General features: G+C 54.3%; 1 pseudogene; it reads left to right on the top strand.

Annotated features, from left to right (window-relative positions):
- Positions 1-2718: 2718 nt before the first annotated feature.
- Positions 2719-26721, top strand: part of LOC119090304 (alpha-aminoadipic semialdehyde synthase, mitochondrial-like) — a 39952-nt pseudogene continuing 15949 nt past the window's right edge.

Genomic DNA, 26721 nt, shown 5'->3' with positions numbered 1-26721 from the left:
TGCGCATGCGAGCACACTAGACTATATAGATGAGCATCAGCCTGTACTTCTCAGGACTCATAACACCTGCTGACGGCCGGAGACTTAACATTGTGCGCATGCGAGCACACTAGACTATATAGATGAGCATCAGCCTGTCCTTCTCAGGACTCATAACACCTGCTGACGGCCGGAGACTTAACATTGTGCGCATGCGAGCACACTAGACGATGATGATAGTCCGAACAAATAATCCATACGTGATCACGGTTTTCTACATCCAGTTGTTTAATCATACGTACACAACACTTAAGGTCTCTTTACTAAAGCATGCCTCTGATAAATCCGCCGTCAGATGACGCAGTTTCTTCCACACTTTGGTCTACTCCTCCCCTGACTGAATTCGATCCTCTTTGGAGGGAATCTGCAGAGCCCACCTCGCCTATACCCGGCATAGGCGAGGTCTGAAGCCTAGAGTTAAAATCCGGGGTGTCCGAAGAGAGTAATTGACAGGGGCTTTGGAAGGGTTGACAAAGATGAGTGTGAGCAGCTTTTAAGCAGTAAAACAAAAATCAAGAACGTCAAAAAAAAAATACCCAGGTACTGCTTTGTACAGCTTCTCTAGTCATCTGCCCAACGTAGGACAAATTCCTAAAAATGAGCAACACATTGACGACCTCTCAAAATGCTTTAGAGAAGGATTTGGGTGGTCCAATTTTAATTTGAGTGGTTTGATATGTATTATATATATATATATATATATATACATTATACATATATATATATATATATATGTATATATGTATAGATGCATAAGCACATGGGTTCTCGCAATAGACTTGAAGAAATAACGCACTGAGGCTTTGCATGATCATGGACTCTTACTTCTGTCACAGTCCACCAAAGGCATTGCTCAAAAAACCGGTCTTATTGACACTGACAATGGCACTAGGGCGCCAGGCTGCAGACACCTGGTCTTGGTGACACTGACAATGGCACTAGGGCGCCAGGCTGCAGACCCCTGGTCTTGGGAGCTCCGCATGTGACGCTTGCGGCTATAGAGAATTATGAAGTTATGGACAGCATAATGTTGTTTTTTTTGGTCACTTTCAGTCTCATGTAACTCTCATTTTATGGTGACCTCGAGTTTATGTTATACCATACCATGAAAAACCACCACGTCTAATTAGGGGAAAGTGGGTGATGTTGTACCATGTTCGAGCAGCATCAGGGCGATGGTATTCCAAATATACCCGACGGATGGCGGTCCTGGGTCACTCAACTGGCGCCAGTGGCTCCTCTACCTTTTAGTGTACTTCCGGCCGCAGGCGCGCACGCTGTTTTGGGTTGAGCGCGACAAGTCTGGGTTTTGCATACCGTTGAAACACTATAGCGGTGGGTGTGAAATGTGTTTTCAAGGGCTGAACCAGACTCATATGAATGATACTGAGTGGTAGGGAGGTGTAGCATTGTACATACCGGCAAGCATTTTGGCACCTGTTGGCCAAGAAATTTCGGGGTGGCGTGAACTTTCTTCCAAGATTCGGGTGATAAATGTTGTGTCAGCTATGCATGGGGCATGCTTTCGTTGATACAATGCACCAATGATATATTATCCACTGACTCACTGCCAAAGATTGCCTGGCGTGGGTTTCAAGACCACTCACCCCAAGGGCGTATGTTCAAAGCTTGTGGCCTGCAAACGGACACATACAAAACTTTTTTAAACATACTTATAATCTCGTGCAGGAATTGGACTCATCCTTGTTATATATCATTTGTATTTACTATTTCCCGAATCTGAAGCATCCCGCCCCGCTCCCAGTGACAACGCCATTTGATATCGCACCCGTACTACGCAGCGTTGAAGGCCCGGACGACCGATGTGGAAGCGGAGAGCGAATCACGGCCGCGTTTTAAAGACGGCTCATGTTGGCCTCCGTCAGTGCGACCCTGCGTGATTCACAACACTGCTTTGATGTCATCAAACGTCAATCCAAAGTGGAACCCAGTCGCCAGCCCCTTTTTCGTCTGACACGTCCCCTCATGGCGTGTGGTTCAACGCAGGCGTCTGTTGGCGCATGGTGTGCCAAGTGCGAAAGACATTTTGAGCTTACATGTAAGGTTAAACTAGCAAATAGATTCAAAATGCTTACTGCAACAAGGTAGCGCTGCGTAAGTGTTTTTCCAAGGCCTCTACCCCCCCCCCCCCCTTGCGTAGAATAACTTGTGTCCGGCCGCCAGTCAATATTGCTTTGATATGATCACCTGACGGCATATGACTCAGCGCGGGCGGCCTTTCAGCCCTTGGTGCATGAAATGTGTCAGCATTTAAACAAAAATACTCATATCGTGCGCATGGACTGGGACTGTGAGTCATACATACCTCTGAGCTATTGAATGACGCCGAAAGGCAAAAACTTACCGCCGGTGACCAAAGCTGCTTGACATGACGGCTTCACGGCGTATTATTGGAAGGCAGGCGGCAGATGTGGGCGTGAAGATCAGAAACAACACGTTATATCGATCGCTGCAAATGGGACCGTGGGCATTTAATACAGAGGGCTTGATGGTTGGGCGCACGCTTGATACTCGCCCGTCAGCCTAGCCGGCGGCACGGCCGCGGCGGGAACGCAACGCCCGGGTGGTAGACTGTACCGCGCAGTTGGCTTGCCTCGCGGGCCGGCCACCAGGGGAGCGATGGCGGCCGGCGGCCGTGCGCCCGGTGCACCGACGGCGGCCGCTGTCAGATCGGGACTGAGGTGAGGGACGGCACGAGGCGTCCTCTCGGGCGGCGGCTGGGCGACACGCGGTGGTGGGACGGAGCAGGCCGACAGGGACGCTGTGGGTGGTACGTTGGCAGAGGTGAGCGTGACGACTGCTTGCGTGGTGATTCGTGTCAGCGAGGCAGTAGGGCCATACGTATTGAGCGTGGAGCCTGAAGTGGAGACGCCTTTTCGTACCACTAGAGTTATCCACGAGTGTTAGATGCTGCGACTAAGAAATTGCCAGATTTTTGCTTGTCCATGAGTTTGCTTGCATTCCATTCTCCTATTGGGCTTGTCTCTCCTCAAAACAAGGCTCCAGGCGTGGGTATTTTGCGCGTGATATACGTGTGGCGAAGGCTTTTGCGCGAACACTGACTCCCGTTTCGCGCTAGTTTTCGAACCATGGGACTATTGTGTCCGGGACCTGACGGCTGACGGCTGACGGCTGTGTACCGCCGGCTGGCCTCACCCCATGACGGCCGTGTACCGCCGGGTGGCCTCACCCCATGACGGCTGTGTACCGCCGGCTGGCTTCACCCCATGACGGCCGTGTACCGCCGGCTGGCCTCACCCCATGACGGCTGTGTACCGCCGGCTGGCCTCACCCCATGACGGCTGTGCACTGCCGGCGGGCTATTTGTGAGAGAAGGAGAGGGACGAATAGGGCGAACAGGGGATGAAAGTAGGGGTTGGAGATATCCATACATGCAGCCAGCCCGGTTGTTCACCATCAGGTTCAGAAGCTTGGAGGAGGGGTGGGGGATATATGTGGTTGCCTGTCGCTCCACGGGTCTGGTTAGGTGCAGGTCCCCGCCACTGCCTCGGTCCTGGCTGACAGACACGCGTATGGTTGTTTTGTTAAGCCAGGGAGACACTCATGCCTGTTCTAGTCTGGGGAATAATTGCGTACGCGCGGAATTGCCGCACTGGGAAGCGTGATACTAAGAAACATTGATATGAGGAAATGACTTGCGAGGAGCTGCTAAGTCGCACACACGGCAGTAACGTCCATTGGCTGAGAGCCGGCACATTTCGCGCCCTCGTCTATCAGCGGACATTCCGTACCCTCGTCTGGAAGCACACATTCCACGCCCTCGTCTGGCAGCACACATTCCACGCTGTCGTCTGGCAGCGCACATTCCACGCCTTCGCCTGGCAGCACACGGGCGCTCTTTCCGCCTGAGCCGTCAGATCACTCTACATCAGGACATTGCAGTGTTTAACACAGCACCAGCGAGGAATAGCTCGAGGTGTATCTGGGCCTGGTGTTTATCTCGTAGGCGAGCCCAAACTGATCATTGGGAAGCCTTCGTCATGTACCCCTTGGTGAGGCGAACATTGCTTTTCAGATAAGCGACGTATTTTGTTGTGACGCTGGATCACACAGTCCCACGACCAGGTGGTCAGTGCCGCTGTCAACACGCTTGATCCCAGAGGGTAACAACCTGCGCCTGTACCTCCCAGGGGACCAGCAGGCCCAAATGACGCTGGCGCGGAGGGCAGTGCCCGGCATCTGGAGGCGATATCTAGTCATCACGTCCGTCGGGCGTCCCTTCTCCGTGAGTGGCTCAGATTGGGCTCATCTGCGTGTGAAGCGTGAACCGATCACGGCTGCAGCGCAGCACTGTCTGCTCACTGGTAACGCTACCGCTGCAATGTACTCCGCTGCACATTCCAGATAGCTAGCAACTTGAAGCTTTTTGCAGCATGTTCATTTCTCACATTGTGACATTTTCTTGAGCTTCACTTGAAAGTTGGTGCCTCGTGGTGTGCACACCGGCGCTGACACCGGTGCCGAGCTGTTCCGGATAGTGCAACATCCGGTCTCAACATCGGATCGCCGGTGATGCCAATGCCATGTTGGCACCGTCCTGCTGTTCAGTCGGGCGACTACCGGCCCCACCAGGCCGCCTGCCTGCCACACGCCGACTGTTCCGCAGAATGACAGCATTCGGGGCAAAGTGCTGGCCATCCGGCGCGAAGACCAGTCGGTGTGGGAGCGGCGCGCGCCGCTCTCGCCGGCGCACGTGAAGCGGCTGGTGCGCGATGGCGCGCGTGTCTTGGTCCAGCCCAGCAACCGGCGCGCCTACCCCATGCAGGTCGGTGGCGCAGGGCCGCAGCCGGGCTCGCTGATGATCTGTGTCGATGACGGGGGCAAACCCCAGCTGGTCAGACGGCCAATGGTGCCCGCGCCCGGCCCCAGAGGGTCAGGTCGACATTGGGGAAGAGCGCTCGCTGGTGTAACTAAATGCAGTCCTGTGTCCATGCCGGAACGTCGACAAGAGCGGCCTCAGAAGCGCAGGACAGTATCTCCGCCATAAATAATGCTGTAAGTTGCGTATGCGTATACTTAGCTGTGTAAATATGGAGACTGCATACGTTGCTCTCCGTATCGCATTAATTCATAAGTGCATTTGTACTTAAGCCCAATGTTCGCAGCGTATTTGTATATGCACACAACGCGTCTTGTGGCGTTTTTCGTAGATACATTTATTCGCATTCGATTTACTCGCTTACGCAATTTTTCGTTCTTGTCGATACGAAAAAAGTAAGCGAAGTTCCCCTGCCGTGGTATGATTGCTGCGGTCGCTTTAGTCGTGTTTGGTCGGGCTTGAGAGGCACCAACGATGGGAGGTCGGGCTGCCGTTGTGCGTGGTTGTTAAGGCAAGGCTTACCGGCGCTGACGGATAGGCCCTGAATCAAGACATAACGATGCTCGCGAATGTAGAGCGCTGCTGGTGGCGATCACTGGGGGGCTCCGACAAGCGTGGCATCATGTCCTCAATCGACGAGCCTGCGCGCGGAAGTCTGGGCACGAAACCAGACTAGGGCGCTTTCTCGACGCTCGCGAATGTACAGCGCTGCTGGTGGCTATCACTGAGGGGCTCCCGCAAGCGTGGCATCATGTCCTCAATCGATGAGCTTGCGCGCGGAAGTCTGGGCACGAAACCAGACTGGGCGCTTGCTTTCCAGCTACGGAAGACCAGACCTACCAGACTTCCGTTGCAGTAACCACATTTTTGCGTCGGCATCCAGAAGGTGGTAAATAATGACAAACTGCAGACTCGCCGTTCTTACCGTCTTCCAGTTGGTGAACATAAACATGGTTTGTTTACGCAGCAAAGGAGATGTTTCTTGTGGACGCGCGCCTCCCAATTATCAGACAGAATATCTGATGCTAAGAAGGGCTATGAGGGGGACCAAGAAAACCATCAGGCCAAACTTTGATCGATATGTTTGCGGAGGATTACGAAGTCAATGATAAATAGCAGGAAAGTTTTATGATGTATGGAGCATCGAGTACAAAAATGCAGCGCAAAACTTGCTGGGCTGTTCAGGCTATGCCTGCCACGCCCCAATGTATTTGTCAACCGCTTCTTTTTATGCTGTTCAGGCTTTCCAAATTTCGATCCTCATGCTTGGCACTTGATCGTAAGAATATTCTATCTGCGGCGCCGCATGTTTAGCATGCATGGCTATTGTAAGATGGAGGGGGTGGTGTTTCCTGTTTTGTTTATCTTTGGCCTTTCAACACGTGCCGACCGCAGGGGCCATTTTCCCCCCCATAACGAGGGGATGGAGAAATCTCACAATCTGGCTCTCATTCCATGGTTCAGAATCGTTTTACAATTGGAGCACCTGGAGCATAAATGTGCCAAGCGAATAGAAGTAAGCGTATGTTTTTTCGATTTTCTGAGTTGTTGTAGATTTTCACAATCACGGTGTTTTCGAGGGCAACCGTTCGATTTTGCTATAAATGCAAACGGCCCGAGTCCGGTACTATCAGTGCGCAAGGTGTACCGGAAGCCCCACATCCCATCTGTTGTTAGAAGGCGGTCAGTGAGAATAATCGATAATTCAAGTTTTTCATACGAAGAGTCACAACTGTTCTTCGTACGAAGGGTCACAAATTCCGTAAGCGAAACACACATTTTAGACCACTCGACACCATGTCCGAAATTCTGTGTCCGAGTGAATTTTTAACCCCGAACCTATTTGCTGCAAGCGATCCAAGATCCAGTAGCTGCCCTAGGACCAGCCGCTCTCAATGTTTTTTGGCAGGCAAAAGCCGACCTGGTCATCGTAACCTGCTCACCAGCCTTAATAGCATTCAACGATGTGGTTCCCACAGATGATGTTCTCAGACACTCGTCAACTATTGTACTTCCAGTCCCAAAATAAAGTTGCTCCCCACCCCGCAAACGGATGTTATACTTTAACGGAGTGTTCAGCAATTTTATGGGCTTTTGAACTGAACTAGTTGTTGGGAAGATCATTTAATACAGCTCACAGCTTTGCCCTTCTTAGGACCTAAGACCTTCTAGGTTCTGAGTTGCACGCCCGTTAAGATGTGCAAAGTTTTTCGTGCAGGCTATTTCAAGACGATTTAGGCATGCATGGCGTCTTAGGAACGTCATTTAAATCTCGCCACCCTGTAGGCCATGCCGTGCTCAAGGCCAAGAAGAACATTATCGTCGAGCCTTTGAAACCTGGCGTCCGTGAGTACGACTTCGTAATACAATAGACGGTAATTGGCTGTAAATCAATATTGAGCAGCCTGTACAAGTTTCAATCACGAATCACGTGTTGTGCTAAATATGAGAAGTTGGAGATGGTTGCTAGTTATCACAAAAAGACTCGTAATTGAATAACCCAAGAATAGCGCCATAATCGAGCATGTGAATGCAAATAAACATCGTAAACTCACTAAAAACTATGCAAAAACATAGGAAGGGAAAAGGACGAAACATAGGCATTGAACGATATTTGGCTTTGTGAACACTTGCAGCTCCGCCACTGCCAACTCCCGGTAACTTGACGTACATGTGAATGCAAGGGTGGCAATTTTACACGGTTAATTTGGCAGCACCTTAACGTCGCAGGAATGTACTATGACACGATAAACATTGAGTAATTATTTACTACATTGAGGGGTAGATTTACTAGATCGATAAATTGTGTTCTCTAGAACCGTCTTCTTTACTTAACAGTATATCGATAGGTAAAAATGAGCTTATTTCATCATATCTAATGTTTACCTCAATTTTTTTGAATGCGGAATGTTTTTCCAAGTCATCACCTGTGTATATAATATACCATAGAATACGGACAGTCATGTCTGAATAAATGACTGTGATCTCCGTGTCTCAACACGCATCTGAATCAGAGTTGTAATGACCTCGTCAGATAGCCGATCACGTGTCACGCCCCCCTCGCCGTGTGGCCGATCGCTGAGCGGCGTTCACGGTTGTCATCGCTGAAGACGGGTTCAGAAACGGTAGCCGGGCGGCGATTTCCTGGACGGGATCCCTGGCGTGAGATCCCCGGCGATCCCCCGCACGGGATCCCTGGGCGGGATCCCGGGCGATCCCCCGGGAGGGATCCCTGAGCGGGATCCCCGGCGATCCCCTTGGCGGGATCCCCGGATGCGGCTCCCTGGCGATCCCCCAGACGGGATCCCTGGGCGGGATCCCTGGAAATCCAACTGGCGGGATCCCTGGGGCGGGATCCCCGGCGATCCCCCGGGCGGGATCCCTGGGCGGGATCCCTGGCAATCCCCCTGGCAGGATCCCTGGGCGGGATCCCCGGCGATCCCCCTGGCGTGATCCCTGGGCGAGATCCCCTGCGATCCCCCGGGCGGGATCCCTGGCGCGAGATCCCCGGCGATCCCCGGGCGGGATCCCTGGGCGGGATCCTCGGCGATCCCCCTGGCGGGATCCCCGGATGCGGCTCCCTGACGGTCCCCCGGGCGCCGGTCATCGGCCCCAGCAGCCACCATCTCCGTGACGTCAGGAGGCCCGGCCGGCGCCCTCGGACCGGACACCAATGGGAGCGGCGCTATTTGTGGGCGTGGCAGACGGCCAGACCTCCTCCGTCACTACTGGTGATCTGTCGCCTCGGGCGATCGCCGCCGGCCAGGAATAGCCCGCGGTGGCCCCAGATTAAGGTGCTGCGTCTCATGGCGCGGTAGGGTGGTGTCGGCCACGTGGGCCGGCTCATTGGGAGGCGTCATTCGTCAGAGTAAAAATGTGGTGGTTTGTTAGGTTTCATGAAAGATATTCGTCCTCGCATCCTTGACCCTTTGCCTGTAGTATTGTGCCGAATGAATACATGGAATCATTTCAAGTACCATGACGTTTAAGATTTATGGCCAGCCCCAGTCCTGAGGGGCTGAGACGGGCCATAAGCATATTAACCGACAAAAAGTCAGTGAACATCTGTTCATGAAGCCCGTGGGTATTTGTCGGTGGCTCATTTTTTGTCATACTTTTGTTAACTTGTAATAATCCTTAAATTTTACCTACATTAAGCTGCGTGCGTTATTGGCACCGTTCTGGTATCTATAGTACCTGGCATGTTAATTCTTGTCAATGGCCTGCGTTGGCTAACCTGCACCCCCACGTCTCTATGTGGCTAGCCAGTCATGTCATCAATGAGCACTGGCATGACCTCAGGCCCATGTCCACGTCAGGTCCATGACGTCACTGCTGTGCTGGGAACGCTGTGATGTCAGGCAGGTGAAGGGGTCAGAGAAATATTTGTAGCGCCTGGCCCGACGCACCATGTGGCACCGCTTGGCCCCACACACCCTGTGGCACCGCCTGGCCCCACGCACCATGTGGCACCGCTCGGCCCGACACACCATGTGGTACCGCCTGGCCCGACGCGCCATGTGGCACCGCCTGGCCCCACGCACCATGTGGCACCGCTCGGCCCAACGCACCATGTGGCACCGCCTGGCCCGACGCACCATGTGGCACCGCCTGGCCCCACACACCCTGTGGCACCGCCTGGCCCGACGCACCATGTGGCACCGCCTGGCCCGACGCACCATGTGGCACCGCTCGGCCCAACGCACCATGTGGCACCGCCTGGCCCGACGCACCATGTGGCACCGCTCGGCCAACGCACCATGTGGCACCGCCTGGCCCGACGCACCATGTGGCACCGCCTGGCCCCACGCACCATGTGGCACCGCCTGGTCCCACGCACCATGTGGCACCGCCTGGCCCCACGCACCATGTGGCACCGCCTGGCCCGACGCACCATGTGGCACCGCTTGGCCCGACACACCATGTGGCACCAAGCGCGCACATTCCGCGGGCTGGCGCCGGCGGCGGCGGCTGGCCGTACCTTCAACTCACCCGAATTCAGTCTGGATCCATGGACTTGACCTGGCGGGCCTCAAAGCTTATGTATTCCTTGGTTCCTATTTTTGAGTCGCATAACCCTTTTGTGTAGCATTTTGGCAATCGTGGATGCACAGCTGAGGACGTCCGATACTGACTGTCGGTCTGCTTCTGAAAGAAGTCCTTATTCGTGGTCAGTGATTCTCGGCGGTGCTCTTCAGTTTTCTTTCAAGGCGTCAAATGTTTAAAGCGTCAAAATCGATGCGATAATTTCATTGCTACAAATCAATACAAGTGGTTACATTCCAGTGAAAGGAAAGCAACATTATTGCATACTTTCAACGCTATAAGAACTGATGTGGCAATTTGATGTTCACATCGTGATCCCGAAACCAGCCAAGAATCTCGAGGCCAGCTGCGATCCTCGAGTCATTAGCTGCGTGTCCGGTGTCTACAGTCGAGTCCCGTGGAGTGTGTACGTGCCTTTAGGACAGCTATGCGTAAGAAGCCGTTGGAGAGCTCACGCATGATCCCAACCACAGAGGATTCGCCGTCTTGCCGCCGTCAATGCCACAGCGGTATCGCTGCGATGCCCTGGCCGGAATTGTGATGGGTTCGCTCACCCACGAAGTTTTCCTCACCAGAACTGCGAAAAGCACATGTCTGCCTCCTCATGGGCTGGCAGCCGCCCGTGTCTGGAGCTCTGCCACGATGTTCAGACTGGCCGATTCGTGACACCAAAATCTGGACCTTGGTTACCATGGCAGCCCGGCACGACGAGCGGGGAGGGGTAAAGGGGAGGGAGGCTCCTCCCCTGTTTACGTGACGGACGGACGAGGGTGTGTGCGCCGGGTATGTGCGTGTATGGCTCATGGTCTGCTCAGTCCCCGTGGCAAAATTAGTATTGTAATAGTTTTAATGTGTTGTGCTTCGAAAACTCGGGACTTGAAACGGGCACTGAAGTTTTCAGACGGCATGACGCAGATCTTTTTACCTTCCACGCGATCCGGAATGGCCATTTTCGCCCATTCTGGATCGTGTGAGAGGTGAAAAGACCAAACATTACGAGACATGTTTCGAGATGCATTTTTACCTCGGCCTTACGAAAAGAAGGTCACCCGGGTCAAAATGTCCGGTTGAGGAATGCACCCTACGCATTTCTATTTGGTGTAGATACATTTAACGCGCTTCTTTAGCAGGTTAAAATATGCGCGTTAACCTCTCTAACAAGCTCAGCTGCGGGATACTGACTCACAAGGGTGTCGTCAAACAGCAATTTGATGTTAATTTTTATTTGAGGGAGCGTTTATTGGCCAAAACTTTGCGGGATCATTATAGCGCAAGGAGAAAATTTGCGGTGAAAAGAGACGCGCAGAAGATACCACATGAAGTAGAACAGTACGCCGCAGCTTTCTGGCTTAACAACTCCTTCGCATTGCCGACCTATTTGAGGACCCTGATGTATGGAGGCGCTGTGTATACATGCATACTTAATGGGTCAACAAACAGTTTTTGTTTGCATTATCTTTAGTCAGAGACGCCTTCCAGACTCTTCCTGTCCCAGCTAGGACTGGTGTGATGTGGTTCTTGTCACAGCTATGAAGGACTCCTCTAGCAGTGAGTGATGAGGCATCTATGCTGGACCTACCACAACCTTAACATTGGACCTATTACGATCTTACATTGGACTTACCACAACCTGACAACGGACGTCCATGTTATTTCGGGTGGCTAGCGCGCGCCGGCCGCCTCACAAGCGCTTTCTCGCGCCTTGCAGGGTGACGTTTTGGGGCTCCGAAGCTGAGCCGGCTGGGTGCGGTCGACCTGGAATGACTGGGGTGGGTTTGAACTGGGCCGATGCTCGCATCGAACGGTCCGTGATTGGACAGCGCGTCCAGTGGCCCGAATTAGGAGACCTCTCTTGGAGCGCGGCAGTGATAGTACGATGATAGTATGGCCTGGATTGCGACCTCGTTCTCAATGGAGTTACCGCCTTTACTTTCCTGTTCCTTTTGTTTTGCTTCTCTTGTGTATGGTTATACTCAGTGGCGCGAGAGCAGGCTCAATCATTAAGGTCCCCGTCAGAGCCCACCCGCTGTGCTCCGTGTCTTGCCGGCTTCGCCTTCGGACAACAGCAACCACAGACAGTCTCCTGCGGCGCGGCCCGCGGTGCTTCCTGCCCTGATTGGGCGAGGCTTCCCCAGTTTCGGCCGCAGGCGACAGCGTCCGGCGCGAGTCCCCTGTGACGTTACCCGGTGTCGCGTGCGAGCCGGAGATCGATTCTATGGAGAGCCGCCGGCGCGGCACCGGCGCCGAAGAAGATAAGACCGGTCGCTGCTCGATCCTCCGCTGGCGTTGACAGGGACCCGCTGCTGGTCGGGCTGGCGCCGGAAAAGACAGAACCGGCCACTGGCCGAGCTGGCGCTGGAGAAGACAGGGCCTGCTGCTAGGCGGGCTTGCGCCGGAGAAGACAGTTGACCGCTGTTCGATTTGGTGCCAGAGAAGGCAGGACCGGCCGCTGATCGAGCTGGCCCTGGAGAAGACAGGGTCGGCTTCTCGTTGAGCTGTCGCCTGAGTTGACAGGACCGGCCGCTGGTCAACCTGGCGCTGGAGTTGACTGGATCCGCCTCTGATCGAGGTGGTGCTGGAGAAGACGGGGTCGGCTTCGATCGAGCTGACGCCCGAGTTGACAGAAGGCAGCCGACCGCTGGCCGATCTGGTGCTAGAGAAGGCAGGGCCGGCTGCTGGTCGATCTGACGCCAGAAATGACAGGGCCGGTATCTGGCCGGGCTGATTCCCGAGAAGACAGCTCGCATCTGGTCGAGTTGGCGTCTGAGAAGACAGAGCCGGCCGCTAGTCTAGCTAGCGCCGGATTTGACAGAGCCGGCCGCTGACCGATCTGACACTGAGGTAACCGGCCGCCGCGCTCCGTGCGGAGTTGGTCCATCAGCCGTTACCAGAGTAAGTACACACGCTTATCTCGGACTTTTCAGCAGCTGCGCTCCCGGGGAGCTCAGCTGAGCGGAGTCTCGATCGTACCTGAGGGTCAGTCGGTCAGAAGGGCGGGGCTGACGTGGGACTGCGGTTTAAAGGCTGAAGGTTTGCAGACTGATTTGAGGGGTGGTGTGACTGACGCGACCCTTGACTTATCGACGCAGCGGCCGTGAGATAACAGTGAGTAGGAACTGCGCGGGTCCAGGCGGGCTGGGACTTTGGGGATGATCTGTGAGCTGCCAGGACGCCCCAATTGTTAATAAAGAATTAGGTCATTGAATGTTACTCAGTACACATCGGTGTTGTATATTTACGTAATCGGAAGTTTGTGGTCAATGACAGTGAACCCGGAAGTAGCCTGCCCACCACACGGCAGGAAGAGATAGCCGAATAGGCCGTAGGCCCAGCGTTTCTTACACGGCCCCCATGTGGTCCGCATGGAGAGATAACCGAGAAGGTCGTAGGCCCAGCATTTCTGACAGGGCCCCATGAGGTCCGCATGGAGAGATAACCGAGAAGGCCGCAGGCCCAACATTTCTGACAGGGCCCCCATGAGGTCCGCATGGAGAGACAGCCGAGAAGGCCTCAGGCCCAACATTTCTGACAGGGCCCCCATGAGGTCCGCATGGAGAGATAGCCGAGAAGGCCGCTGGCCCAACAGTTCTGACAGGGCCCCCAATGAGGTCCGCATGCCCCAATGTAATGTGGTTTTTAGCCTGAAATCAGCACAACATGACAGCCGGCAATATCTCAAACTGACGTTATCTGTTATGCCAGGATTTAAAAACTTTGCCACAATTGAGGTTAGTTATCACAAGTAGGTATGTCAGATTTTGAATGATGGCAAGCATGTGCTGCCTTCCAACTTGGGTATTTCTCCGCTCTTGATTTTAGGCTTTGATGCAGATTTTTTGTCACGTGTGACGGCCACACTAAGTGATCGGGCATATAATTTTCGAAACACTTGTGATTTTGTAAACATGCTGAGCACTGACCAAGTTTCTGTTGCGATAGCTAATGTAATATTGGATAAAACGAATATCGAAGTAGCTGTGAGGTCGCTATGCACTATTCGTTGTTTGTATAACTGCAAGAAATGTCCTTCCTGCGATGTCAAAAACCCACGCATCTTTAACGTTAACTGGTGGGAGCTAGGGTGGCTTCATATATCTAGCCCAGCCGTCACACTTTTCGGGGATGGATATCAATGACTGATTGTACTAATCGCCTTTGGGTCTAAACGGTGCACTCAGCTGCTGAGGCTACGTGGCGTCGCCTGCCTCTCAGCTGGGCAAGAAGGGCGGGCACCGCGGGGAATCGAACCGCGTACCTCTGGTTTCCCAGACACGCATTGGCTAACGCAGATGCGTTAACCACTACACTATCGGCACCCGCTGAGAGTTACTTCAACCAGTCAGTTGCTGCGTCCCTTCTGTTCTTGCACGTCTGCTTTTATGCTTTTCTTTTCTACTGCAACTGACCTCCGGCGTCGACGAGCTTCAAACTGCATGACTGATTGTGTCATATGTGTTTGTTTCCATGTTCCATTTTTTGTGAAGAGATTCAGGTCTCCTACCTGTTCAAATGGTTATCAGCCACCCGCGGGTTTGCTACTTGAGTAATACTCTCCCATCATTTCCTGAGTGATGTCGAGAAAGTGCGATGGGTGGTGTGCCTCTTCCATGAAGACTGCCTTCCAAATAACGCATACAATCATCGGATATGTCGACTCGGTACACTCAGGCGTCAAAAGACGTCTGTCGAACAACACTTCAAGCGGTAGCAGCGATCCAAGTCACTGGTATTTGCTAAGAAAATAAGCGCAATCATCTGATGCCGCCGCCTTGTTTAACCATCACCACTTGGCTCGGCATGTGCCGAGCTGGCTCCGTGCCAAGCCGTGAAAACTCCTTGGAGGTCAGACGTGCAGGCGTCCCCACACTATCACGCCACGTCCAGGCTCTTCCGTCAAGAAGTCTGCAAAAATGCACCGCACCCTGGATCTGCATGATAATCAAAGCGGGTAAAACAACCTAGACGTCCTTGCACTCGTAGGCAGCCTCGTAGCTGCCTCAGCCGCTGCCACTGACACACTTTTTTGCGACAGAATAAGCATCCTTGACCTCATTTCTACACGCCGCGGGCGCCGTCCTGGTGCCGTCATGAGCCAGCCAGGTCATTGCCGGCCATGTGGGCAGGCGCTTGGCACCAGCCACATGGCGACAGTAACGAAGGGTCCTTCTTGGACTGGTTTGGAACAGCATGCCGTTTATAAAGAGGGCCAAAAAATAGTCTTCTAAGCCGTCGAAGTTTTGCATTTTAGGTCAAGAAGGTAAACTATTTTGTTTTTCAGTATCATCAATAGTTGGGCTACGCCATTTCGCTGTACGTAGTCGGTAGGTGGGTTACGACGTTTTTTATTTTCAGTCGTTTATAAACTATAGCATTGAGATCTCACTTCAAATATGAAACGGCTGCTTTCCCGTGGACAGTGGTTTCTGAAGTTCTATTATGCATTGAGGTTCGCGGCCTTTTGCTTGTTTGGGCACCTTCTTGGGCACGGGTTAGGATTCAATGCGCACTAGTTCCCACAAAGTTCACTAACGGTGTCGTGTGCTCGTCGTCTAGTCTCCAGGTCTTAGTTGAGCGCACTTGTCCTCTCTAGCTATGTCTCATTAGCTTCAAGGCTTATTACGCAAGCACGCTTGATAATTGTGGCGCTCTGCGGCCATTCTTGCGGCATGCTGTTCTCAGATGTATCAGAGCAGGGCACGTTGTTCTCAGGGCTGCCAGGGCATCTTCAGACGTGGACTTGGTTTGCCACATGCTCAGAATGGAGAGCTCTCTGTACGTTTCAGAGGTGTTCTGTCCCGAGACCCCCACGTTGTGACAGGTCTCTGCGATCTCGAGCGTTCTTTGGACGTCTCGGGACGCACTGAGCGCCTGGAGGCCTGTTGATCTTCCCAGATCCTCGTGCTGTTGCATGGGACGCCTCGGTGTTTTCGGGAGTTCTGCTTGGTGATGTGTTTCCGGGACACCTTCGGGACGGCGTAGTTCAGTCGGGGGGGCACTCGCCTCACAGTCGTTAGATGTACTGCCCGAGCCGAAGGTCTCGAGCATCACAGTCGTTAGATGTACTGCCCGAGCCGAAGGTCTTGAGCCTCACAGTCGTTAGATTTACTGCCCGAGCCGAAGGTCTCGAGCCTCACAGTCGTCAGGTGCACTGCCAGAGCCGAAGGTCTCGAGCCTCACAGTCGTCAGGTGCACTGCCCGAGTCCAGAGTCTCGAGCCGGCCTTCCTGCTAAAAGTCGCATGGCTTCCTGCGGAATCTCAGTGAGATAGATTTAGCAGCAACTGACCGGGGCTGCTGAACGCTGCATTAAACCCCAATGACCCCGAAACTTCCGGGGACGCCTGGACAACTGAGGAGACCTTGAGCCGGCTGCGAGCTGTCTGGTGTCGTGGAGACCTCTTGTCACCAAGGGATCATTTAGCTTCGTCCAGAGTGTGACTTGCTGCTCGTGAGGGTCTGTCTGACTCTGACGACTGTGGTTTGCGCTGACTACCCCGAATACCCAGAGGCTCTGACCACCGAATAGGCTCTGAGGATTTTGAGTCTCTGATTCATCTCATGTCCATTGATGTTTTGAAATTCTCTTCTTAAAAAAATGAAATATTAAACTATTAAAGCATCTTGTCCGCTGGGGGGATTCCTAGACATCCTTGAGCCTTGATCCTTGGTGAGCATAGGCCCCGACCGTCTCTGGCTCCCCTCGTCCGTCTCAAAGACTTTTTAACAAGCTCCCGGTTCGGCATAAGCGGTTCCAGGTTTCGCGTAATTGTTTCAGGGTCCCATTGCCATTGGACCCACTGTCACCTCGCCTCAGTGACCTTTACCATCATGCTCGCATTTTACCGTCGACATCTGTGTGACATCCACTGAGACCGCCGAAAAGAACAACATTTGAGGGCCCACCGGCTGTCTCAGGCAGTTTGAAAGCTTGACGTTGTGGTGCAGTGGGTTGCATAACTTACCGCTCAAATGGCAGTCCCGCCACTGTTGCGCATCTGATGGAGTGGGAGGGTGCCTGCAAGGGATCCTCCTTGTTCTCGGAGTCATGCGGCTGTGAAACCCTTCCGGTGTGACCAGTTCACCGAGCGCGCCCATCCCGCGCGGTGCGGGCGCGTCGCGTCCTGCCCGACGCCACGTGGCCGGTTGCCGGGCGGGCATGGCGTCCATTGCCCCGCCTCCTTCCGCACTAGCAGCCTGGTCTCCGTCGGCCGGGCCTGGAGCCCTGGCGCCGCGGCCGGTCGGCCAAAGGTCCCCGTCGCTCATGGCATGACACGGGCGCGAGATCAGATTTCGCCGTCTGAGACAGACGCCCCTCGTTTACGTGACAAGGGGGAGGGGTCTGCCGGAGGACGGGAGCCCATGGAGTGACGCTACTGAGGCCGGAGGACGGACGCCCGTGGAGAGACGCTACTGAGGCCGGAGGACGGACGCCCGTGGAGAGACGCTACTGAGGCCGGAGGACGGACGCCCGTGGAGAGACGCTACTGAGGCCGGAGGACGGACGCCCGTGGAGAGACGCTACTGAGGCCGGAGGACGGACGCCCGTGGAGAGACGCTACTGAGGCCGTAGGACGGGCGCCCGTGGAGAGACGCTACTGAGGCCGGAGGACGGACGCCCGTGGAGAGACGCTACTGAGGCCGGAGGACGGACGCCCGTGGAGAGACGCTACTGAGGCCGTAGGACGGGCGCCCGTGGAGAGACGCTACTGAGGCCGGAGGACGGACGCCCGTGGAGAGACGCTACTGAGGCCGGAGGACGGACGCCCGTGGAGAGGACGCTACTGAGGCCGTAGGACGGGCGCCCGTGGAGAGACGCTACTGAGGCCGGAGGACGGGCGCCCGTAGAGAGGACGCTACTGGGGCTGGAAGACGGGCGGCCCGTGGAGTGACGCCTCTGGGGCTGGAGGACGGGGCGCCCGTGGAGCGGCGTCACTGGGCCTGACTGGCAGCTGGAGCGATGTGATGGCACGATCCGATCTGTTCTCTCACCAGGGCGGGTTTGGCTGTGAACGGGCGTGGACTTCATATGCCGTTGTACCTTCACTGCTGACAATGGCGCCAACACAATTATAGTTTAACGGACCCATTCGAATGTCGTTGGTTCAAGGGTTTTACCTTACTGATCGCGTCAGCCCTCCCATCCAGCCCTCTGCTGTAAAACTGAATGGATGGCGCACGCTTCGCACTGCAGCCTAAACGTCGATGCCGCCCCGGCACCGACAGGCGGTTCGATTTGTTTGGAGCGCCGTCGGTCGGCGCTGACGTAACTGGACAGGCGTGCCATCGGGGCTCGTGTCTCGGTATCGTGTTTTTGTTGGCACTAAGGCGGGGAAGCTGCGAACAGCACATGACGCCTTCCCAGCGCGGGGCGTACCGTTCCTTGCGGTCATGCGTGTCGTGATGAACTTCAAATTGTGTGTCAAGTTGAACAAATCATGTCGATATGCATGCCTACATACCTGCCTTATTCCTTAGTTGTCAATTTACTTGCAGATGCATGAAAGGCATTCAGTTGGGGACACGTTATCACACAGGCGATCAGATCGTTTTACGACAGCTTTTCTCTTCGCAGGCGTACAGCAACGCGGGAGCCCAGATCAAGGAGGACATCAGTGAAGCGTCGGTCATCATGGGTGTGAAGCAGGTGCCTGTCGACGCCCTGGTCCCCAACAAGACCTACTTGCTTCTTCTCCCACACTATCAAGGGACAGGAAGCTAACATGCCGCTGCTAGACGCCATTTTGGAAAAGGTACGGCTTTGGTCAAGTGCTGAAGAGCCATGTGTGTGAGAAATTCATCGCACTATCTGACTGTACCGTTCGGGTCAACGAAACGAGCATTCACACCGACACACCGATCATGGCGAAGTGCGTGTGCATGCATGCACTGCAGCTCCTTTCTCCTGTCGTGACGACCGGAGCTGGGGCGGCATTGCACAACATGAACCTTCTTAAACATCACCGCACCTTGGTCGGCGATTCGCGGCCTTGTTTCTCACCGCACCCCAGACTGGGGGTTAACGAATGTTCACGCTTCCGACCGTCGACCTCGAGTCTGGTAGACTTGGCAGCGACACCAGCCTCAGCCCCTGCCCAGCTGGCTGGCCTCGTTTCGCACAGGCGACGCTCGGTCAATGTCGAGGCAGAAGGGCCGGCTGGCCGCATCCACGCTGCAAACGGCCTGCGGGTAGGAATGTCACTTTCTTGAGTTGTTGGGGGATGGCTGGGCCGATAGCATTTACTTAACGTAGCTCAAAACCTGACTGAGTCCTGCCTTTCAGTGGTTTCAGTCAGCATTTTCTAATGCATCATGTTAGAAAACATAACTTATATTTGGTGGATTCTTAACTTGTCCTGCTGAGAAACCCCATTGCAACCTAATGTGGAGCTGCATTTTGTGAAAAGCTTGTGTTCAAGGCTTCCGTTTGGATAACACAAAAATAATGTGTGTGATCACCAAAAAAACGTCTTGACAGATCGGCCCGTTGTGATCACGGAAAACGAAATGTCGATTTTCGTTGATCAAATGTGGCTCGGGGCCCAAAAAAGGCAGCTTTATGCACAATGGCTTGGCCTTACCATACATACTATATGCTATGAAAATGTTTTCGTGTACACTGCCAGGATGTGCTTATGCATAAAAATGAAACCGAGCCTGCACGGCATTCTCAACAGACGTCATTAACGGAAAGAACAGAGTGGCTGGGAGGGCTCATGACCGGATGGATCACCAGAGTGGCTCTGAGGGGTCATGACCGGAGGGATCGCCAGAGTGACTGGGGGGGGGGGGGGGTTATGACCGGAGGGATCACCAGAGTGACTGGAGGGGGGGGGGTGTTATGACCGGATGGATCACCAGAGTGGCTGTGTTGAAATGGCATGACCAACGCTTCTATACGTGCTGAAAGTTAGTATCAGCAGGGAAGGCCTTCAACTCATGGTGTTGCGGGGTTGTGGGTTGTGAGTTCTCATGTTAAAAATAATCACCTGCAGTATACTAGGAGGAAGTGGATACGCGACTTTATCAAGTCATTGTTGGGAATTTAAATAACAAACTCGGCATATGGAAGCCGTACTTTTGGTTAGATTTCTTGGCAGAAATTTTTTTAATACTACCCAAATGCGCTATAATTCTCTGGAGCACACCAATCAAAATGCGTTGCTTCCAGTTATCAACATCCTTTTTGTGTTACAACCAGGCAGTAGATGTATCGCCAAACCGCACTTGAAACCATCGCGTCCCGAAAAAAACTTAAACCCGTCCAATAGTTCAGATGGTAAGAGCGCTGGTTTTCCGGTTCATCCCCAGTGGCGGGGCGGGTTCGAGTCGCTTCAGGCGTTCCCTGTCCGCTCGTGACTAGGATAGCCTGCGGCGGTTGGCAGCGGCCGCGCTAACGGTCAGGTGACGTCAGAGGGCAGGCGGACCGTGCTGGGGTGCGATAAGCTTTCGCTGCAAACTTCTGCCGTTGATCCGGAATTTTGCTATCGGATGGTGAAGTCAGGGCTAACGCAACCACAGTTGCCTAGCGTGGGCGCTTATGCCGGAAATCCGCTCAATAAGTAGGCTCGTAGCGTAGTAAAAAAAAAAAATAACTTAATGAAACTTTATTGCATCGTTAGGCATTACAATTCAGCCTGTCCCATGACTGCTAAGAAATCGGTCCATATACCACAAATGCATTGAGAGTGGTGTCTGTGCCTTTTGATCCCATATTGTGTGAACGTGAACGTTCTAAAATACCGATACACCGAGTGAGGTCTCTCGAATATCTCGGCAGCTCTCGTTTTAGCCATATAACGATATCAGATCTGTGAATAATTTAAAGAAAGATACAATGAAGTGACTGTGTCTGTGTAAAACCATCGTTTATATTGCGCTACGCGGATAAAAGTTAACCCACGTTTTACGCAGCCGTCGCAGGTATACATCTCGCGCAATGAAGGCGGCATTGTCATTCGAGTGACCACTCTATCGCAAAGCAGGCTCAAAACATTCCCAGTCGTCGCTCATCCCACGTTGTCAACCCATGACTCTTCAGAAGATGCTTGTCCTAATTAGAGCGCTACATCACTACCGCTCTGATGCCCTTCTGGGTGGCCCTGCCGCGGCCCTATCACGGGGGCGGTCGGGACGCGGAGTGACTCCAGCAGCACCGGGTGGATCGGCGCACGGCCCAGGCTTCATTCAGTCGGTTGGAGGGACATTGCCCTGCAGTGCACGTCAGCTTAAGACTCGTGCTGTGGCGTCTCACTCGCCCGACCTGTTGCCCCCTGACTTCACGATGTCGGTAGCCTGAAGAACAACGTCCAAGAGAACAAGCCAGCAAACCTTCAAACGCTCAAGGCTGTATTTAGACTTGAGATGGGACGCGTCACCGTTGACCGGGTCGAACGGACAATCGGCTACCCGCAGCAAATTTAGCTGCCGCAAATCCTGGGCCGCCAGGGGGCCCATCTAGAACATCGCTTGTTATCACGATTTAAGGATGTAGGATCTCCGATGACTGCCCCTGCTGCCGATCGTGTTTTTCCATTGAGTTGGCAATCGAATTTCACCACAGTCATGACTGCACGACAAATACACCGGGCTCTGTTCAGGAAAATGTCGGCTGAATTTGATCCGGGCCACCGTGTATTTTAAAGCTGTCTCATATGATTGCAGATCATATTTTGGCCACGATCCACCCGTGCTATCTTGCAAATAAACCTGGCTATATTTGCAGGCTGGCATAACATATGAGGGAACTGAAGTGATAAAAACATGACCTGTTTGCCTGCAGGATGCTGTTTGGTTCACAATTCATATGATATTGACAGTGGCGTGCTTCGGTGTCTCGTGTAGGAACGGTTCCGGTACATTTTGTCCTTTTGGGCTCAGTATTCTTTGTTTTGTGCATACGCATAGGGGACTTCAGAAGAGGATAAAAGGGCGGGGGACTAAATCCAGCATTGGGGACGGCTCTCTCCTCCGAAAATATATAAAATGACCCTCTCAGACTGTGGCGAACACTTGGGGGGGGGGTCCTGGTGCGCTGACCTGCGGGCGACAGAGCGGCCCACGGTGTGGTGGATGTCTTATGGCCGGGTCTGCGCGAGAGCGTGTTGGTTCTCCTATGGTTTTCATGGGTGTGGATGGATCTCTGGGCAGTGCGCGTGGCATTGTGGGCCAATAGCCCAGCAGCGAGTCTGACACTACACAAGGTGGTCCCCAACAAAGAAAATGTTCACCTAGCGCGGTCCTGCCCGGCACCAGACTCACTTTGCCAAAAGATGGTGGCACGGATATCAGTCTTGAGGCACTCAGCCGATGCTCAGCGGCTCCCTTTGCCTAGCGTACGTCTTTTGCTGGCGTATTTCCGGCCGCATGCGTGCACGCGGCTTGGGGTGAGCACGACAGATCTGTTTCTTGTGTATTGTTGAAAAAGATAATGACCGGTGCAAATGCGTTTTAATGCTAACGGCTTAAAAAGACCCTTCTGAATGGCAAACTGAGTGTTGGGAATGTGCACGTGTCTTACACACTAAACGGCATTCGAATCTGTTTACTTTTTAGCATTTAACATTTTAGGGTGGCGCGAACTTTCTTTCAAGATGTCCGGTGGTAAATGTTGTATCAACTTTGCACTGGACATTTAGATCGTTATTACGTACCAGTACGCGGTCATTGCTTGACTGTTATGATTGTTATGACTTGTTGGCATCTAGGCAGCAAGTCGATGTTTACACTACCCAGGACTGACTGATTAAAAGGGCAAAAATTGATCCTGTTGCAATCACGACGAATTGCGACGTAGGACGGGCGAACGCATTTGGTCCACATGTCTAAACGTATTCAGCTTGTTTGCAATGCAAGTCACGGGATGGGTAAAAACGCGAGCATAGCTTCCCCACTGTGTGATAAAATTTAGCCTGGGGTATGGCAGGTATCATTTGATAGGGGCTCATTCAAAAGTCATCTAAAAAGACGAAGACGTGCTCTCCAAAACTTTACTGCTAGATATGAAGCTGAAAGTTATCGCTGTCTGCGTGTATCAGAGTTTTGGTCCTATCATCAGTAGTTGTAGCAGGAAGGAGCTCAGAGTTAAAACTAATGCAACCCTCCGTGCTCTCCCCCACGCTTCGTCTTTCCGATAGCTCATTCTGAACCTATCATCCATCAAAAGACGCCTGTAAAAAAATTGAATCGGAGCTCATTTCGACCGAACAGTCGTCAACTTTCAGCTTGTGGTTCACGTCCTCGAGCAATCTCCCAGCAACTAGCTCCGCTTAGCTGGGTGGACTCCCTGTACAGCCAACTCAAAACCCAGCACAAAAATGACCAGTTATTGGCCCCTTGACTTGTGTGTCTGTACAACTTTTACTAACACTGCGAATAAGTGATAGTAGCTTATTGGGCGGTTCTAGCGGGCTGTCATTAGCTGACTTTGGTAATGACTCCGTTAAGCCTTCTCATGTATGATTTGTCCATGCTTATTGCGTAACACAATTTCTGCCGGGTCTGCACCACCTCCTCGCCTGCTTCTTTATGTTTGTTTCTTCTTCCTAGGTGTGAGTGCCACGACTTGATTTTATGTTTTCTGGTGTTAACGTATGGTTCATTGCGTCGCTGGGATAGGGGGAAAAACACTACTGGTTACCTGTCCCTGGGCAACGGTACAGAAAAAAAATATCACATTTAGTCTGCGCAGATCTGGCAGCGGCATGCCGTCGTGACCCTGACCCAGAGTGGCCCGACGGGCGGCCAGCTGGCGGCCGCCGCGCGCGCCACACGCCCCCCAGGCCGTACCACGCGCCTCGGCCCCATCTGCGCCGCCGGCCGGTTCGGAGTAATGCACTCTGGGGCGGCGGTCACGTGATGAGGGTGGTCTGGGCTGGACGGGGGCCAGCGGGCGTGCGCAGCCCGGTCAGGGCTGTGGCGGCGGTGCGTACGCACTGCGTAGTGCGTGCTGCCAGTCGCCAGTAACGTACGAGGAAGTGCTTGTGGAGCGGTCCAGGCCACACCATTGATTATGGGGGCATTGATCGCCAGACGCCAATGTCACCAACTTGTGCGGCAGACACTGCAGGACGGCGTCTGGCACTCTCGTTCCTGGTGGCCACCTGCATGAAATGCACGTGAATGACTCTTACGTCGGTGGAGAAGCCGCGTGATGGGCGGGGCGGAGAGACGGGCGGTAGTCGTTCGCACGTCACCGCGACAGGCTGCACTGTCCGTTTACACTGAGATAATGTGCGATCCCAGTATGTGACGGAGGTTACAGTCACCAGCATTAAACTACTATGCAGCGAGGATGCTAAACGCATAAACGGGCGGACGATTGCCATAAGAAGTACTACAGATCTCCACTATATTATCATAGGCGTCGTTCAGCATGTCCCTGACAAACATTGACTTGTACTGGACCCTTGTGTGCGTGTGTAGAACTTCGCATCTAATTGGACGCTCTCGGTCTCCAGGCCCCGTGTTTCGGAACTTGATCATGCGTTGTGGGTGTTGTGCAGAGATAGCGTACTTACAGTCCTAATTTACCCCTCATGATATTGACAACTGCACAGTTTGAACGCTGTTACAGCTTGCAACCTGTGATGCCCTCCCAACCCGCTTCGCTTCAGAACATCCGCCCGCTGGACTATGGGAGGATGTGCGACGAACGCGGACAGTGCGCGGTGGCTTTCGGAAAGTTCTCACGGCTTACAACCTGTGATGCCCGTCCCACCCGCTATGCTTCAGAACATCCGCCCGCTGGACTATGAGAGGATGTGCGACGAACGCGGACAGTGCGCGGTGGCTTTCGGAAAGTTCTCACGGCTTACAACCTGTGATGCCCGTCCCACCCGCTTCGCTTCAGAACATCCGCCTGCTGGACTATGAGAGGATGTGCGACGAACGCGGACAGTGCGCGGTGGCTTTCGGAAAGTTCTCACGGCTTACAACCTGTGATGCCCGTCCCACCCGCTTCGCTTCAGAACATCCGCCTGCTGGACTATGGGAGGATGTGCGACGAACGCGGACAGTGTGCGGTGGCTTTCGGAAAGTTCTCACGGCTTACAACCTGTGATGCCCGTCCCACCCGCTTCGCTTCAGAACATCCGCCTGCTGGACTATGGGAGGATGTGCGACGAACGCGGACAGTGCGCGGTGGCTTTCGGAAAGTTCTCACGGCTTACAACCTGTGATGCCCGTCCCACCCGCTTCGCTTCAGAACATCCGCCTGCTGGACTATGAGAGGATGTGTGACGAACGCGGACAGCGCGTGGTGGCCTTCGGAAAGTACGCGGGCGTCGCCGGCATGATCAATATCATGCATGGCATGGGACTTCGTCTGCTGGCGCTGGGACATCACACGCCATTCATGGTAAGCGAGGGAGAGCCGGCCGGGATTGAGGTGCGCGGCTCTAGTCCGTCAGATTTCCTGATGCGGTGAGCTAGTCACGGCTGTAGCCTGACATTACTTAGTTTTACATTTCGATGCAATCTGGACGTCGGCTGCGGCGGGATAATATTGGTCCAAACGAAATACGTAACATATGGCGTGTAATATTCCACGATCAAAATGTGCATCCCTGGGCTCTCAACAACCTTTTTTCCGGTGACGCATCATGCGGGGTGCACATTATGTAGCACATACTGTACATAATATGACGATCGAGGTCAAGTTCTGGCTAAGCCGAAGCATTTTGCAGTTGGTTGTCTGGTCTGACCCGTTCGGGGCCGCCCCTCGCTGCAGTCCCGCCCCGTCCGTACCGTGTTCCGCGTGTAACCCGCGCCGGTGGCGCCTCCTCCGCAGCACATCGGACCGGCGCACAATTACCGCAACTCGGAGATGGCGCGCCAGGCGGTGCGCGACGCCGGATACGAGATCTCGCTGGGCATGATGCCGCGCTCGCTCGGCGCCCTCACGTTCGTCTTCACCGGCTCGGGCAACGTGTCGCAGGGCGCCCAGGAGATTATCCAGGAGCTGCCGCACGAGTACGTGCCGCCCGACATGCTGCAGAAGGTGGCCGAGCACGGAGGTCAGTGTCGTGGCAGGAGGAGGCGGGGGGGGGGGGGGGACGTCAGGGGTCGGTCAGCGCCAGCTGTCGCGACCAGTGGTGAGGGTGAATAGACTGCAGTGGTCCTGTGGTCCTGTGGTCCTGTGGTCCTGTGGTCCTGTGGTCCTGTGGTCCTGTGGTCCTGTGGACTTGTGGCCGTGTGGTCTTGTGGCCCCGTGGTACTGTGGCCCTGTGGCCCCGTGGTACTGTGGCCCTGTGGCCCTGTGACCCCGTGGTACTGTGGTTCTGTGATTCTGTGGTCCTGTGGTCCTGTGGTCCTGGTGGTGGGCTAAGGAACCAGTGCTGAACGCACCGGACAGGCAATGTTTACGTCGGTCCTGGCCGGGCATGTTGCCTCGCTGGTTTGAGCCCGGTCGACCCGGTTGCGGTGCAGTGACCCGCCTGGGGTCCGCTCGGGTGCGGGTGCAGGGTCCCGCCTGGGGTCCGCCCGGGTGCGGGTGCAGTGACCCGCCTGGGGTCCTCCCGGGTGCGGGTGATGGGGCCCGTCTGGGGTCCGCCCGGGTGCGGGTGCAGGGTCCCGCCTGGGGTCCTCCCGGGTGCGGGTGCAGGGTCCCGCCTGGGGTCCTCCCGGGTGCGGGTGATGGGGCCCGTCTGGGGTCCGCCCGGGTGCGGGTGCAGGGTCCCGTCTGGGGTCCGCCCGGGTGCGGGTGCAGGGTCCCGCCTGGGGTCCGCCCGGGTGCGGGTGCAGGGTCCCGCCTGGGGTCCGCCCGGGTGCGGGTGCAGGG

The sequence above is a fragment of the Pollicipes pollicipes genome, unplaced genomic scaffold (genome assembly GCF_011947565.3).
Source record: "Pollicipes pollicipes isolate AB1234 unplaced genomic scaffold, Ppol_2.1 Scaffold_3087;HRSCAF=3621_pilon_pilon_pilon, whole genome shotgun sequence".
In the NCBI taxonomy this organism is placed as follows: Eukaryota; Metazoa; Arthropoda; class Thecostraca; order Pollicipedomorpha; family Pollicipedidae; genus Pollicipes; species Pollicipes pollicipes.
The sequence above is the reverse complement of the archived record's forward strand: the minus strand, read 5'-3'. Positions and strand labels throughout refer to the sequence as shown.